Below are 13,413 nucleotides of genomic sequence, written 5' to 3' on the forward strand. Positions count from 1 at the left end.
TTAGAAGTGTTTTACCACTCCACCCCTGCTCTGCAGCCCCGCCCCCTCACGCAAGATGCTGCTGCAGGAGGACAAAATAAAATAATAACAGAATGTTATTTTCCTGTTATTTTTTCCTTTCTTTTGCTGCTTTATGGCAGAGGGGCGACACTCCTCTGCCTTAGCGGTGGAGCCGCCACTGTGTGCTCGAATGCTTGACATGCTCTGCGATCTACTCCTCCACCTGCTTACAGTAACTTAATTGACTTGTGCCTAATCTCACTTCACCTCATCTCATCTCATCTCATCTCCTCATCTCAGCTCATCTCAGCTCATTCCAGATCCTCCCTCAACCAAAACAAAAGCAACCCAAGACCTGTTTCAGCCTATTTGGGACACTACAGGCATTCGGGTGCAGCTTGGTCCTAGTAGCACAGGACCCACATCTGGGCACTTAAGGCATCATAATGAAAAACATAACAGTGATTGATGGAATGATAGAATCTCAGTCAGCCACTGGTAATTACTCTGGCTGTATCCCAATCCATCATCTTTTCCCACCATGCCTGCTTAGATCAGACGCAGTCTGGCCCTTTGAGCTGGACAGTTCCTACTGAAGGAGTAGCAAGGCTGATTTGCAGAATGCAGGTCTCTTTCTAGAGAGGCACAGTGGCCGAAGGTCTGGAATACAGCCTGGCACGATCACCACTGGCTGAGTTTAACTCAAGCCTTTCTTCCATCACCTTGTTATTCTTGTAGCAGATGCCCCAAGTGCCATGAATATGCCCAGACGCAGGATCCATGCGCACTGTGCCATAGGAGTCAAGCAATACCTTATTGGTGAGAACCAAGTAGGTTGAAACTGGTCTGGGTTGCTGGTGTTCCCATCTGCGGGGACCTGGACTGGCAGTTCAGGCTAGAGTGTTCCATTGGAGCAGGACCAAGACTGGTTTGCATAAGATGGGTCTGTGTCAATAGCGGCACAGTGGGTGAAAAAGCAATGGCCTGGAATGTGACCCTGAGAGATCGGCAGTTGCAGAGATCAACTCAATCATTATAACACCTTGTTGTTTTTACAGTAGACAACCTCTGCTGAAGAATTCCCTCATATATCTACAAGCTTTTGAAATACAACAGATGTTGTGAGTCTATGTCGAATTCGCTTGTGGTATTAATTTAATAAGGCAATTAAATAATGCTGGGTATTATTTAATCTGAATGGCATTCAAGTCACCCGCTATGCTCCACCGAATACAAAAGACACATCTATACGAATACTCTAAACTCCAAAACAATAACTTAACTAAGTACTGTAGTATTTTCAAGTTGTTGACACTTTGTTGGCAGAATGTATGACAACTAGGGGCACCAAAGGAAGAGAAAGGCATGATGATGTCAAAGGGAATAGGGTGATGCTGAACAAACATTTCTGAACTCTGTACTATTCTAGTTGTGAATGAATGTTGATAACAAGGGGGAAACTAGTAAAAGCCCAGTAACTAAGTAAGAATCAAGACAGACTTAGCTCCTGCCCAGGCCCGGTTCAAAGAGTCCCAATATAAGCTAAACAGAAGCTGTAAGTGGGCTGTTGCTAACAGCGGATTTGGTGCTAAGGATCTAGCTTGACTGCACAACTCGCCTCAGATGGGGAAGACTATGGCAGAAGCATCGGCACAAGCCTTTCAAAAAGACGAGGAGCATTACAGCATGGCCATGTGGAGTAAGGTTAAATATTGTAATATCAGTGCATCTATGATGTACTTCTCTGTGGGGGGCACAAGTACATACATGAACAGCCCCACGAGCAAGGCATCAGTTAAGACATTAAAGCAAGAACCAAGGATTCAAGATATTAATCAAAGGCACAGTGGTGGTAGACACGAACACAGAGGATACTCAAAAAAACATAGTAGACTTAATGGAGGAGGAAAAGATGCAATGGTTTAGAGACCATAATCATGTAACAACCTAAACAGACATCATTAGGGACTTTAGAAGGAACAATGCCTGAAATTGCCGACAGAAATGCATTTGAGTACATGACAGAAAGACTGTCACTTACTAACATTGGGAAAAGTCCTATCCTGAAGTGATGGTTGAGGCACATAATGAAACTGAGAAAATGATCCAGAGGCAGTGAGTGAAGGTGGCAACCTGAATGAGGACATGCAGAGCCCCTTCATAAAATACGTAATTCGTGATTGCTGAAGGGCATTGATCTTTTAATTACAAAATATTTTATTGAGAATTAAAGTTCAGGAAAATCTAAGCATCAGGAAAGAGGACTCCAATAAAACAGATAATGGACGTATTCTTGTACCTCGTGATGAGGTGTAAAATAAAATGCAATTATAATGGCTATATGAATAGAGCCTTGATATTATTAGTAAAACATAGTAACAACACTGCTTCCTTATCAAATCAGAAAGCAGAGAAATCAGTCATTTAATAAGCCCTAATCCTTGAGATCCAATTGTAAGGAAGAGGAAAAAACATTAGAAAGCCTCAAGAACAAAAGCAACAGACAGAGCAGTAGCAGGAACCATATCTCAGAATATTTCAGGTATGGGAAAAAATGTTTCTCCCAAATAAGTTCAGAGAACAGACGAGATTTACAATAAGCCTGAAAACTTTAGCCAGGGGCAAAGATTCAGGTTTCAATCCCCAATCAGGAGTTAGAAATTGTCAATGTCACCTTCTGTCATGCGAGTACTTTTTTTTATTCATCAACTACACAAAATTGAACTATTAAAATAAAGTAAGTAGGTATAAAGCTGTGCAAAAAGTAGGGGTTCGAGACAAAATATCCCAGAAAAATACATCACTAGGGAAAATCACCTGTAAAAACGTATGTCGGTAAACTCTGTGCATAGGCAAAGTTATGCGGTATAGGCAACTTCATGAAATGTAAGTTGTGAATTGGTGCACACCTGCCTATCGAAATTAAATTCTGGGAAGAACTATTTAACAAGAGAGTCAAACTCTTGAGGTAGTACAAAAATAGTTAATCTGTTGACTTAACTGGAGGCTACACAATCCTTCCTGGGTACATACGAGGTGAAAAGTATGACAACTGCAATGCATAGTAACTGTATGGCAGGACACTTAAAAAGGGATTCTCAGTAGTCTAATGACTGCCATTTCATATTTACTAGAAGTGAACTGTTGATATGACTCAGATTGCTCAGCCCGTAGCCATCTTTTCATTCCTGACATTTTTCCTCTTCTCAAAATCTGCCATAATGACCTAAGGATTAGATGTGCGAACTCTCTGGAGGCCAAAGTTAATCAGTACACTGCTTTAACTAAAGGAGAAACTTTAAAAAGGAAAAAACTGAATCGGCACCTCCTTTATGGCTGGAGTAAGAGACTAAATTCAACACTTAATAGTTACAGATTATGTGGAAATCCCCAGACAGGTCTCGAATTGTGAAAGCAAACTCTTACGTTGATTTACAAAAAGATCCCCAGCTACAATGGACACCTATAGTTTTTATGATGATACAAAACAGAGGAACCACTAAACTGGATGGCCGAGTCAGGTTAATCACAGAGACCTCGGATAATTTATTATTTGTGGTAGCAGACAAGTAGAAACAAAATAATCTTGGAGCAACATTCAAAACGAATGAAAATATCCCAAACTTCTAATGCTCACCAACCTACATCAAAATTAAAACCAAAAAACTGCTACGACTTGCTCACCTGATGCTTTTACGTATTGTTTTGTTTGTTTTTGTTTAATAAAAAGATATTTTTAAAAAAATTAAAAAACTATGCTCTTTGATACTACGTTTTGCAAAACGACCCCTCGCTTCCACTTTCATTATTCTGAAGTTCAGGCAAATCTAACATGAGAGCCATTATTTTGAACTTGTCACTGTAGAATTTAGAGTTGAGAGCAAGCTGAGGTCTATGAAGTGATAAAGGCAAGTTTTTCTACAAAGGTGCTGGTAAAAGTCATTGCATCAAAATGAATGAGCATGATGACACTGAGGAGGTATTTCAGGCTATCATGTATATGTTCCTACAAATCATCAAATATTAGTGGAGATCAAGTGATGGCTGAAAAACAATCATCAACTAGCCTCAACAGATCATATACTTCTAGAGAGTAAGGAGACATCTGTGCGGTATAGAGGAAACCACTCTTTCTGTCGGGAAAGCACATTACAGAGACAATGATGCGGCTTTTCTTGGTCCCTCCTCGTTATCCAGACAGTCTTACCAAGAGTACACAATGGTTTCTTTTCTTCACTCACGTTGGACCCCGAAAGCAGAGCTATAAAAAAATGTCTGCAAATCCATAGTGGACTTAGAGTAGACTATCACAATCCCTTAGGATCCCGATGTTGGCAGTTAGGAGTTTAGTCAATCACTCTTTCCTGCTCCATGTTGGCTCCCGCCACTTGCAGCATTTGAGAATCTGAGCTCTAGAAATAAATGTTGCAGTAAGAAACAGGTTTAAATCATGAAGGTATCCTTGGTATCTGTGTGAGTTTTTGCAATCTATGCATTGTGTTTCCCTGAATATCCCATGTTAAATAAAAAGATAAAGGAAAGGTGCAGGCGTCTTCGGTCATAAGTAAGAAAGACTATGGCATAAGTGTTTCTTTACCTTATGTTTTAGGTGTTGCACATAATATGGTGCCTTGGTACCAGGTAACTTCAGGAAGCTTATTGCTGTGACCATAGAAGTCAGAAAAGAATGGAATGTTGTCATAGCGAAAGCTCATGTAATCAGTTTTCCCAGTCTTTTCTAGATGGACACTTCAAGGTTTTTTCTTAGAAATTCTGTACTTGGGCTATTCGACAACTGACCTGCCATCTCATGTTCTCAAAGGATCAGAGTACAATTTATATTTCAGAGTTTTAATTACTTTCCTGTGTTCCTTAAACACGAGCTAAGTGAATGGTAAGTGATGCACAATTTCGTCAATTTGATCTTGTTTCACCAGTAAAAAGTGAAAATTAGCCATGCATGGGTTTGAATTAACCACATTCCTTCCACCATTTTTTATTCTTTCGGTTTCATTTTATGGTACTTTGAGCTGGTTTAATGTTAAAGCTGAAAATACAAAATGACAAATATTTGGAAGAGTCTGAATGTGAGTCACAATTTCGCTATTTTCTACAACTATGAATGTCTTTTATATATTTGTTACATTGTTGATACCGAGTGTATTCATCACAGACTTTAGTATTTTCCTTCAATTTCCACTGTGAGGTGTAGGAAGATATTGCCCTTAATTGCTTAGAGCAAGCAAATACTTGGACCAGTCCTAGGCATTTATACTTCATTAAGTCTGATTATTTTTTCAGATTGGGCATCTAGTGCCAGAAATCAGAGGCTTATATAAATTCTTCTTAAGTTTGCTTTTGACAAGCCATTAAAAGAATTTCACTAGTCCATTTCATGCCGTCATTGTAAGAAGGAAAAGAGCCCACTAGTGGCAAGGAGTAGACGAGAAACCTAGGCAAAGAATTAATCAAACCCACTGATGTGATTCTTATCTTAACGACATAACTAACTTCAAATCGTAACATGAAATAATTAGTCTGCTAGGTGATGGCGTGCATACAATCTCTCTACATGCGAATGATCTCCTCTTATATCTCAAAGACGAACACTCAATCCCGGAGATGGTGGCACACACATCCTGGGAGACTTTGCGGTCCTGCCTGGGTTAAAAGTAAACGCAGGCAAGTCCTGCCTATATCCATTTGACAAGACATGTCCCAAACCACAATAAACACTCAATGATGATAGCATAGAGTGACCGACTGATACCTTACGCTAGCTGGGGGTCTGAGTTTACCATCAACAGGACGACTTGCTCGATTGGTAACTTAGGAAGGGTGGTGAATTTGATTCGCTCCCAAATATCGTTTGGAGCGCACTTCCTCTGACGGTTATGGGCTGAGTGGCCCTGGTTAAAATGGCGGTTTTGCCGTGGCTCCTGTATCCTTTTTTTTTTTTTTTATTAATCAACCTACCCCTATACATATCTCCAGCTTTTTTCCAAACTCTAGAGGGAGTGATGAGGGGATTCATCTGGGGAACATCCCGCAGTAGAGTTGCCCTCCGGAAACTCAACTTCTTGGCAAATCAGGGAGGGCTTGCGTTACCCAATTTAGAACAATACTATCTTGCAGCACAACTGCAATGGGTGGCTCTGTGGTTCTCCGAGCGCTACCTATCGGACACGGCAACATACTCACCGCCCTCATCTCATCAAGCTCTTCTCACATTATTCCACCCATGTACCAGGCAGAGAGCTCCAACGCAATTACTGCTTAATGTAGCTTACAGATGCTATAGCAGAAGCGTGTTGATTACAAGAGACACAAAACCATACGCCCCTGCACTACCATTGATGGGTATATCCAGAGGAACTACGACTATCACGACCCATGAACTGAGACACTTGAAGGAGCCCGGGATTTATGACACAGGTGATTTATACCATGAAGGCAGTCTTATGTTGTTTGCCTCCCTAGCAGAGAGTAATGGACTTCAACCAGGACAGTTCCTCATACACCACACATTAATATCAGCATTGAACTAACATTGGGGTGACAGGTCAAGAGAGCCCCCAACACTATTCAATACTTGCATGTCATGTGGCTGGGATGTCACCTAATTAGGTCGTTCACCATCTTCCTTAGTCATCACACAGCGATTACGCTACTTCCCTTACGTATGAGTTGGGAGAGAGACCTTCAGCGTCCCTTTTTGGATTCTGAACGGGACAAAGTGCTGGAAGGACCAAATAGTGTTCCGCGTAACATGCGTTTTAGCATGATACAATACTTTATAACACAGAGAGCATATCTCACTCCAGCGAAGAACAATAAATATTACAATCGCACAGATGTTGACTGCCCGCATTGCCACGTAATCAATGCAGATCTGCTCCACATGGTATGGAGAAGCCTACATTTGAGGGGAGTTCGGCAATCAGTGGTACAGAAGCATGTTAAGAGATGATGCCAATGGACCACATAATTTCCATAAGTCTTTGGTCTATGTGGACATGACATGGAGATGGAAGGTGCCAATGAACTCCCATTCAATAGCAATGTACCTATAGTGCGCGGTTATGCATTTCATGTCTGGGTTTGCTCAAAACCAATAAAAAGTTGTAAAAAACAGAAAGTGAAATGGTTGTACAGAAAGATGTAAAAAGAAAAATTCTAATATTGTCACAGAGAAAACCATTAGATTAGGATGCCTCCTACCAGTGGCAAACATATTTTAAATGGCACCAAATATTTAATTTGATATTTTTTGCGAATTTTTACAAAACACGAAGCAAGAGACGCGAAACACTAGAGCATTTGGCCACCTATTGGTTTCAAGTAATATACGTTCACAGAGCAGAGTAATCATGTTAAACTCCGGGTTTCTATACGGTCAGGGTAGACGTTTCATTTTAAAGCATAATCTTCCAAAAAGGTTGACCAAAATAATAACAGTTGCAGCAGTTTTACTTCTGACCAGAAAGTAGCGACACATTCCAATTGGGTTCCGCCTACATACCCAGAAACAGTCTTTCTCTGCACCTGCACTCACGTTATTTGTGTGCCTGTTCAGCAGTGGGGTGCGGCTCGGTGTGTGGATGCCTCAGGTGGAGCCAGTCATTACCACCCAGCACTGAAAGCAGCTTCCTCTCCCCCAGGATTCAGCAGTGTCTCCGTCTCCTGACCAACCCGCCCCAGCCATTTCAACACCCTTCACCGTTAAAAACATGTTTTGTTGTTTGTTGTAATAACGGTACGCGACAGTACCCAAAAAGAGTCATGCTGCGAACCGTGACTCCTCCAACGCGGTTTCCGGCCAAAACAGAGCTGCATCCCACGTGGCGAGCCTACAATGCAAGGCTTCCCAAGGATGAGGTCATCGTCGTCGTTTCATAAAGGGGTGAGATCAGCATTTCTAAGAATACACGTGCCAAGGGATAGTTACCTCATGTACTCGGTAGACGCTGCTCTCCTGGTTTTACTGATTTTACTGAGCAGCAGTCTCCGGGGAAGAAAAGATGGGAGATTCGCTGGTGCTTGTTTAAATATATATATTTTTTTAAGTTCTAGGGTGCGCACACGGAACCCCCCCCACCCCCACTTAATTTAAGGACTAGAAATAGAACCGTCTCTATGCATTTCACGACTCTTGGTAGAAGCAGTAACCGCTGATAAGCACAAACTGGCAAAATAAAGTCATGATCACCAAGCACTGCCATATCCAAATAACTACGGCATTGGCAAACTAGTGTGAAGGTAAATATTTTTACTAAAAGCATATGCCACACAAATAAAAAAAAACAGCCCGCCACACAAATGTGGTGGCACTAAGCTTCTAATAAAATATTTTAATTACAATAATAAAATTAGCTATTGCACTACCGTACTGCCTAGCAGACTGGTTTACTCGGAGTAGGTACGCACAAAAAAGGAAAATCATTTTTACAGGTGCAATTAAAAAGGTACTATTGACATAGAATGACTCGAACATAAAGATATAATTTAAAATACGATGATAAAAACATTAAAGATTGTGGGTGGAAAAAAACATTAAAGATTGTGGGTGGAAAAAACAGAACTGGCAACCTAAAGTACTGGCCCACCTGACCTGGCACCACGAATGTGCCCTTTTCCTATAGGAGAATGGGCACATGTGATTTACCAAAATGCCAACACACACAGTGTGAGTGCATGGTTGAAGTGGGCTGGCCTACTGCCATTTAAAGTACGCTGTGCTTGTAGAAGTAAAATGTGAATGGCAGATGAAGAAACCGAATGATGAAGAGGAGCTGCACCAAAGCCCATGGGACTATACAGGTTTGTATTTTTTTTTATGTAGGATTTTCTTTAATACATTAGGCCGGTGACATTAAAATTTGTCCTATGTACCAAAACACCACATGATACCCTAGCTGGCTGAAAGTATATATATTTTTTAAAACAATTGCAATCATGCAGCCAGCACTGGCCCCATCATAGTGCTTTTTAAAAATTATTGCTAGTGGGACAGCAGTAACACAAAGGGGAGGGATGGTGTGTGGGGATGTGTGTGTGTGAGTGTGTGTGTGTGTGTGTGTGTGGTGATACAGACAACAAAGAGTAAGGTAGGAAAAGTATTTCGACACATTCAACGCTGGCCGCGTCACAGTGCTTTTTAGGTTTCGCCCTGGGCGTTGCAACTGCATAGCAGTTGCTCCGCCCACGGCGAAACCTCATGATCCTACATATCGACTTTGGTTCCGCCTCTGTCTCCCATTGGCTAGCTCCATAAATGGAGGCTAGCCATTGGGAGACAGAGGCTGTCAATCACGCTTTCTGGTGAAAACGCGATTCGGGGGCGTTTCTGGGACTTTTTTTAAGTCCCGCCCCTTTGTCCCGGGCCGCGCTGTCATTGGCTGCTGGCCCGGGACACCCCCGTGATGTCATTCCCCGGGCCGCGCTGTGATTGGCTGGCCGACCAGGGACCTGACTTGTTTGCATTTGTATATGGCGTTAAGTGAACCCGAATGTATTGGAGCCCTTTACATGAGCACCATTTAAATTACACAAAATCACATTCACTGTTTTTTTAGGCCTGGGAAGATTACGTGATTTGCCCAGAATCACAGGATGTTGAGGCGACTCGAATTTGGTTCCTCGTTTCCAGAATCGAGAGCAGCATCCTCTCCCGTAGTAGGTAAATACCTCATTGATACAATTTCTTTTACAATCAGATTTACTTCCGAGCAGTCAGTTAGTACCAATTTTCTGGCAACCAAAACAATGAATTATGTAGCCAACAGTTTTTCAAGCAGCTTTGTTGACAGTTCAAATTAAAATCTTCATTAAATGTTTGATTTATGCACGTGCAACTTTGCCATCATTTAATCTGCTATCAAATGACAGATGGCGAGTGTGCTCCGGTACTTCAGAGTGGAAAGTCATAAGGCCTGACATTCCACACTGGATGAAGGAGAGAGAAGACGAAATTGTAAAAAGACTTATCTCTAAAGAGTTATCTCTAAGATCTCTCATTCCACCGGCCTCCTCGGAGTACTTCGCAGCAATCCCTGCTCTGTCAGCTTCCTGGCCCCGTTCTCTCCATCACACCCACCCACTCCACTTCTATTTCCCTCGGCTCTTCCGCTCCCCAAGACTGTCCATGAAAGCGTGTTCCAGCCTCCAGGCAATATTGCCACTTATTCATTCGGAGCGCCACACAATAACAAACGTTTAAAAAAATACATACAATTGTTTAGAATGGAAATTAACAGATAAGCTGTGTATACAGGTAATTCATCAAATATAACATTCTGGCGACTTTGGAGCTGGGGAAACAGTTTCGAGTCTCGGCGTCGCCTGAGCAGCCTGTGATTCTGGGCAAATCACTTAATCTCCCCGCGCCTACCTCCTCCCCCCTTCGCCCCCCAAAATAAATGAATGTGTCCTTCCTTGTGTTACGTAACTGGTGCTCATGTAAAGCGCTCCATTAACGTCTGGTCGAGTTAGCGCTATATAAAACTGCAAATAACAAATAAATAATCGTCTTGTAGGTCTGGTGTGTTACTCGGGTGCTCCAGAGCTCAAAGGCACAAAGCCAATTAGCATAGGACAGAAACGTATGCTCAAAACTGATATGTAAGTCCTATTGCACTGTCTACGTTTAGGATGTTTCTGATCGCATTATTCTATTTTTTGATGCTTGTCCCGTGTTTAATGTCTGCCTCATTTAAGCACATAGTTGGCATTTCCGTTCTGTGTGCTTCCCAGAATACAGAGTTCCCCAATTTCAGCAAGTACTTAAACAGAATCGCACTTAAATTTCAAAATAGTTGCATCTTAAGCAGTGCTAGCCTCTTTGCTGCTAGCCAAAGATGCAGTCTTAATTTAGTCAAATACTCAGGACTTGAAATGGAAAAATAGAAGTAGCACTGCAAATACTTGCAATTAATTCGTGTGAATTTTCTCTCAGTCTTTGCTTACGCTGGTTTGTTTGTGCACAGACATTTATTTCTGGTTGTACCCCTTTATATATTTGCTAGCACACCATACATGTTGCCACCACTTCCTTTCTTTTAAAGATTTTTTTAGAAAATTATTTCTCATGTGTTAACTAACTATAAACTTTTACGAAGGTTAACAAAGTTTCTTTCTTTTTGTTGACTCACCCCAGACAATTTCAGCCCATCTCCTGTTTCCCGAACCACTAAAGATAGCAATTATGTAAATCGGTCTTGACTCCACAGTGGGCGGTCATTTGAAGACTGGAAGTTCAACCACACACTTCTCCGACATGCAAACAGCTGTCAAACAAAACATCATTTCCACATCTCCGCGAATGTTTGGAAAGCGGATTGCCTCCTGAGTCCCGCCAGTTGCTCGATTGCATTTCATGCTTCAGGAACCCTTGGCAGCTTATATGGAACACGAGCTGGTTTTAAACGGATTTGTTAGCTCGTGTCAACACAACTTAAAGTAAATGGGAAAACTAAATGTGCCATGCAAGGCCTTATGACGGACGTTGTAGCCATAAGCGATAAATGGTACACACCTGCATGGTCATTTTATCGCAGCGGCCCCTTTAAAATTGACCTGTTATCAGAACAAAACAAATTGTAAATTAAAACAACATGCGGTTTCTTTGTTTTCTCTTATTCTCTCTGTCTCTTGTATCTTACTACTTAGAGTAGGTTTTAATGTATAGAGGGTATCTTCTTTTATCAGGGCTGTCAAAGACATTTTGGATGTGTGGGGTCAGTTACAAGTTTATGGCGAGGCCCTCTTAACCTATTTTCCGCAGATATATAGCGGGTCACTTCTTTGTTAAAATGTCACTTTTTTTAAAATTTTACTAAATTAAGTTTGCACCTACTCTCGCCTGCACCCGTAGGAAGGCGAGAGGTACTTCAGGGTTTACCTGCAAATTACTGAAGCACAAAAGCGATAGTACAGAGAAGAGAACAAAAAGCCTTAGAAAAAACACAAAGTAACAAATCCGCTCCCACTCCAATATATCACCCCTCCCCTACAAAGCATCTAGCTTTGGGTGGCATCTTATTCTGCCAGTGTTTTCCTCCTAGGCGCTTGTCTTGCTTGCAGTTACATTTGATTACATCTCCTGAAATCAAACGGAGAGGTCTGAGATATCTTGGACCTGTTACTTTTCTATACTCTTTAAATAAATTGGCCAATATGGGACCCCAATCAGTTTCATATACCCCTCTCCGGAAGCTAGTCATAGTTTTTTTTCTAAGTCAGGAGCTCCCACGTCAAAAAATCTACTCCTGCAAGACAGCTATTTTTTAAGCTCCCTCTCTCACCAGTATTTCATTCAGTGCTGCGTCCGGTGCCATGGAGTATCAGTTGTTGCCATGAATGCATTTTCTGTGTGTAATACACAACTTTGACCTTTACAACGTGTTTTATTACTATGCGGTTCTTTACCACACAACTAATATATAAAAACAAACAAAGGTTAAAGTAAGTAAAATTTTATTCGATCAATTGTATGACCATAGCAAGGTAAAAACAATTAAAAAACATCACAGTTGGTGGATATGATCAATTTCCTCATAAAAAGAATCTAAACAAGCATTTGCAATGCAATAGGTCTCGCATTAAGAAAGTTTGAGCTATTGGTATTGTAAATGACACATTTTTAGGTTTCGCCTGGCGTCCGCTGCGCAGCAGCGTTCGCGCAGGCGAAATCTGTTGATCTACACTATGTGGCTATGTCCCGCCTTTGTCTACCATTGGCTAGCTCCATAAATGGAGGCTAGCCATTGGAAGACATTGTTGTCGTCACTCTTTCCCTCTCAGGACGCGAATCGGGGGCGTTCCCATGCCTTTTTTTAAGCCCCGCCCCCTTTTTTTCATCACCCGCCCCTTTTTTCGTCACGGCATTTCGTTTTGGTGTTTATTACGCGTCTTAGAGGTAAAACGTGTTTATAATTTATTTTTAGTAACTTTTTTTTTTTTTTTTAGAGTTAAGCTATTTTGACTCTTCTTTTAATGTTTTTTAGGCTTTCTGTGTCCCGTCGTGCCTGGCTGTCGTCTCCGTTTCCCGTCGTGCATGTATTCCTTTGCCCGGTATCATTACGCGTCTTAGAGGTAAGCCATGTTTATTCCCGTAGTGCCTGGCTGTTGTGTACATATTAGTTTAGTGTTTATTACATTGAAGACTTGCTGTTTTCATCGAAACTGCTGTTCGTTTACTTTTGGGGGAATGTACCGCATTTTAGAACATCAGTGTCGGACACGTTTTTAAATTAATTACAGGCAATCGCCATCTTTATCACAGTTCGGAGACTTGCTGTTTTCATCGAAACTGCTGTTCGTTTACTTTTGGGGGAATGTACCGCATTTTAGAACATCAGTGTCGGACACGTTTTTAAATTAATTACAGGCAACCGCCATCTTTATCACAGTTCG

General features: G+C 41.5%; 1 protein-coding gene across 3 annotated transcripts in view; it reads right to left on the minus strand.

Annotated features, from left to right (window-relative positions):
• Positions 1 to 13,413, minus strand: part of CASP3 (caspase 3) — a 350,335-nt gene that overhangs the window by 149,957 nt on the left and 186,965 nt on the right. The window lies entirely within an intron of this gene.

This window comes from Lissotriton helveticus, chromosome 2_2 (genome assembly GCF_964261635.1).
Source record: "Lissotriton helveticus chromosome 2_2, aLisHel1.1, whole genome shotgun sequence".
In the NCBI taxonomy this organism is placed as follows: Eukaryota; Metazoa; Chordata; class Amphibia; order Caudata; family Salamandridae; genus Lissotriton; species Lissotriton helveticus.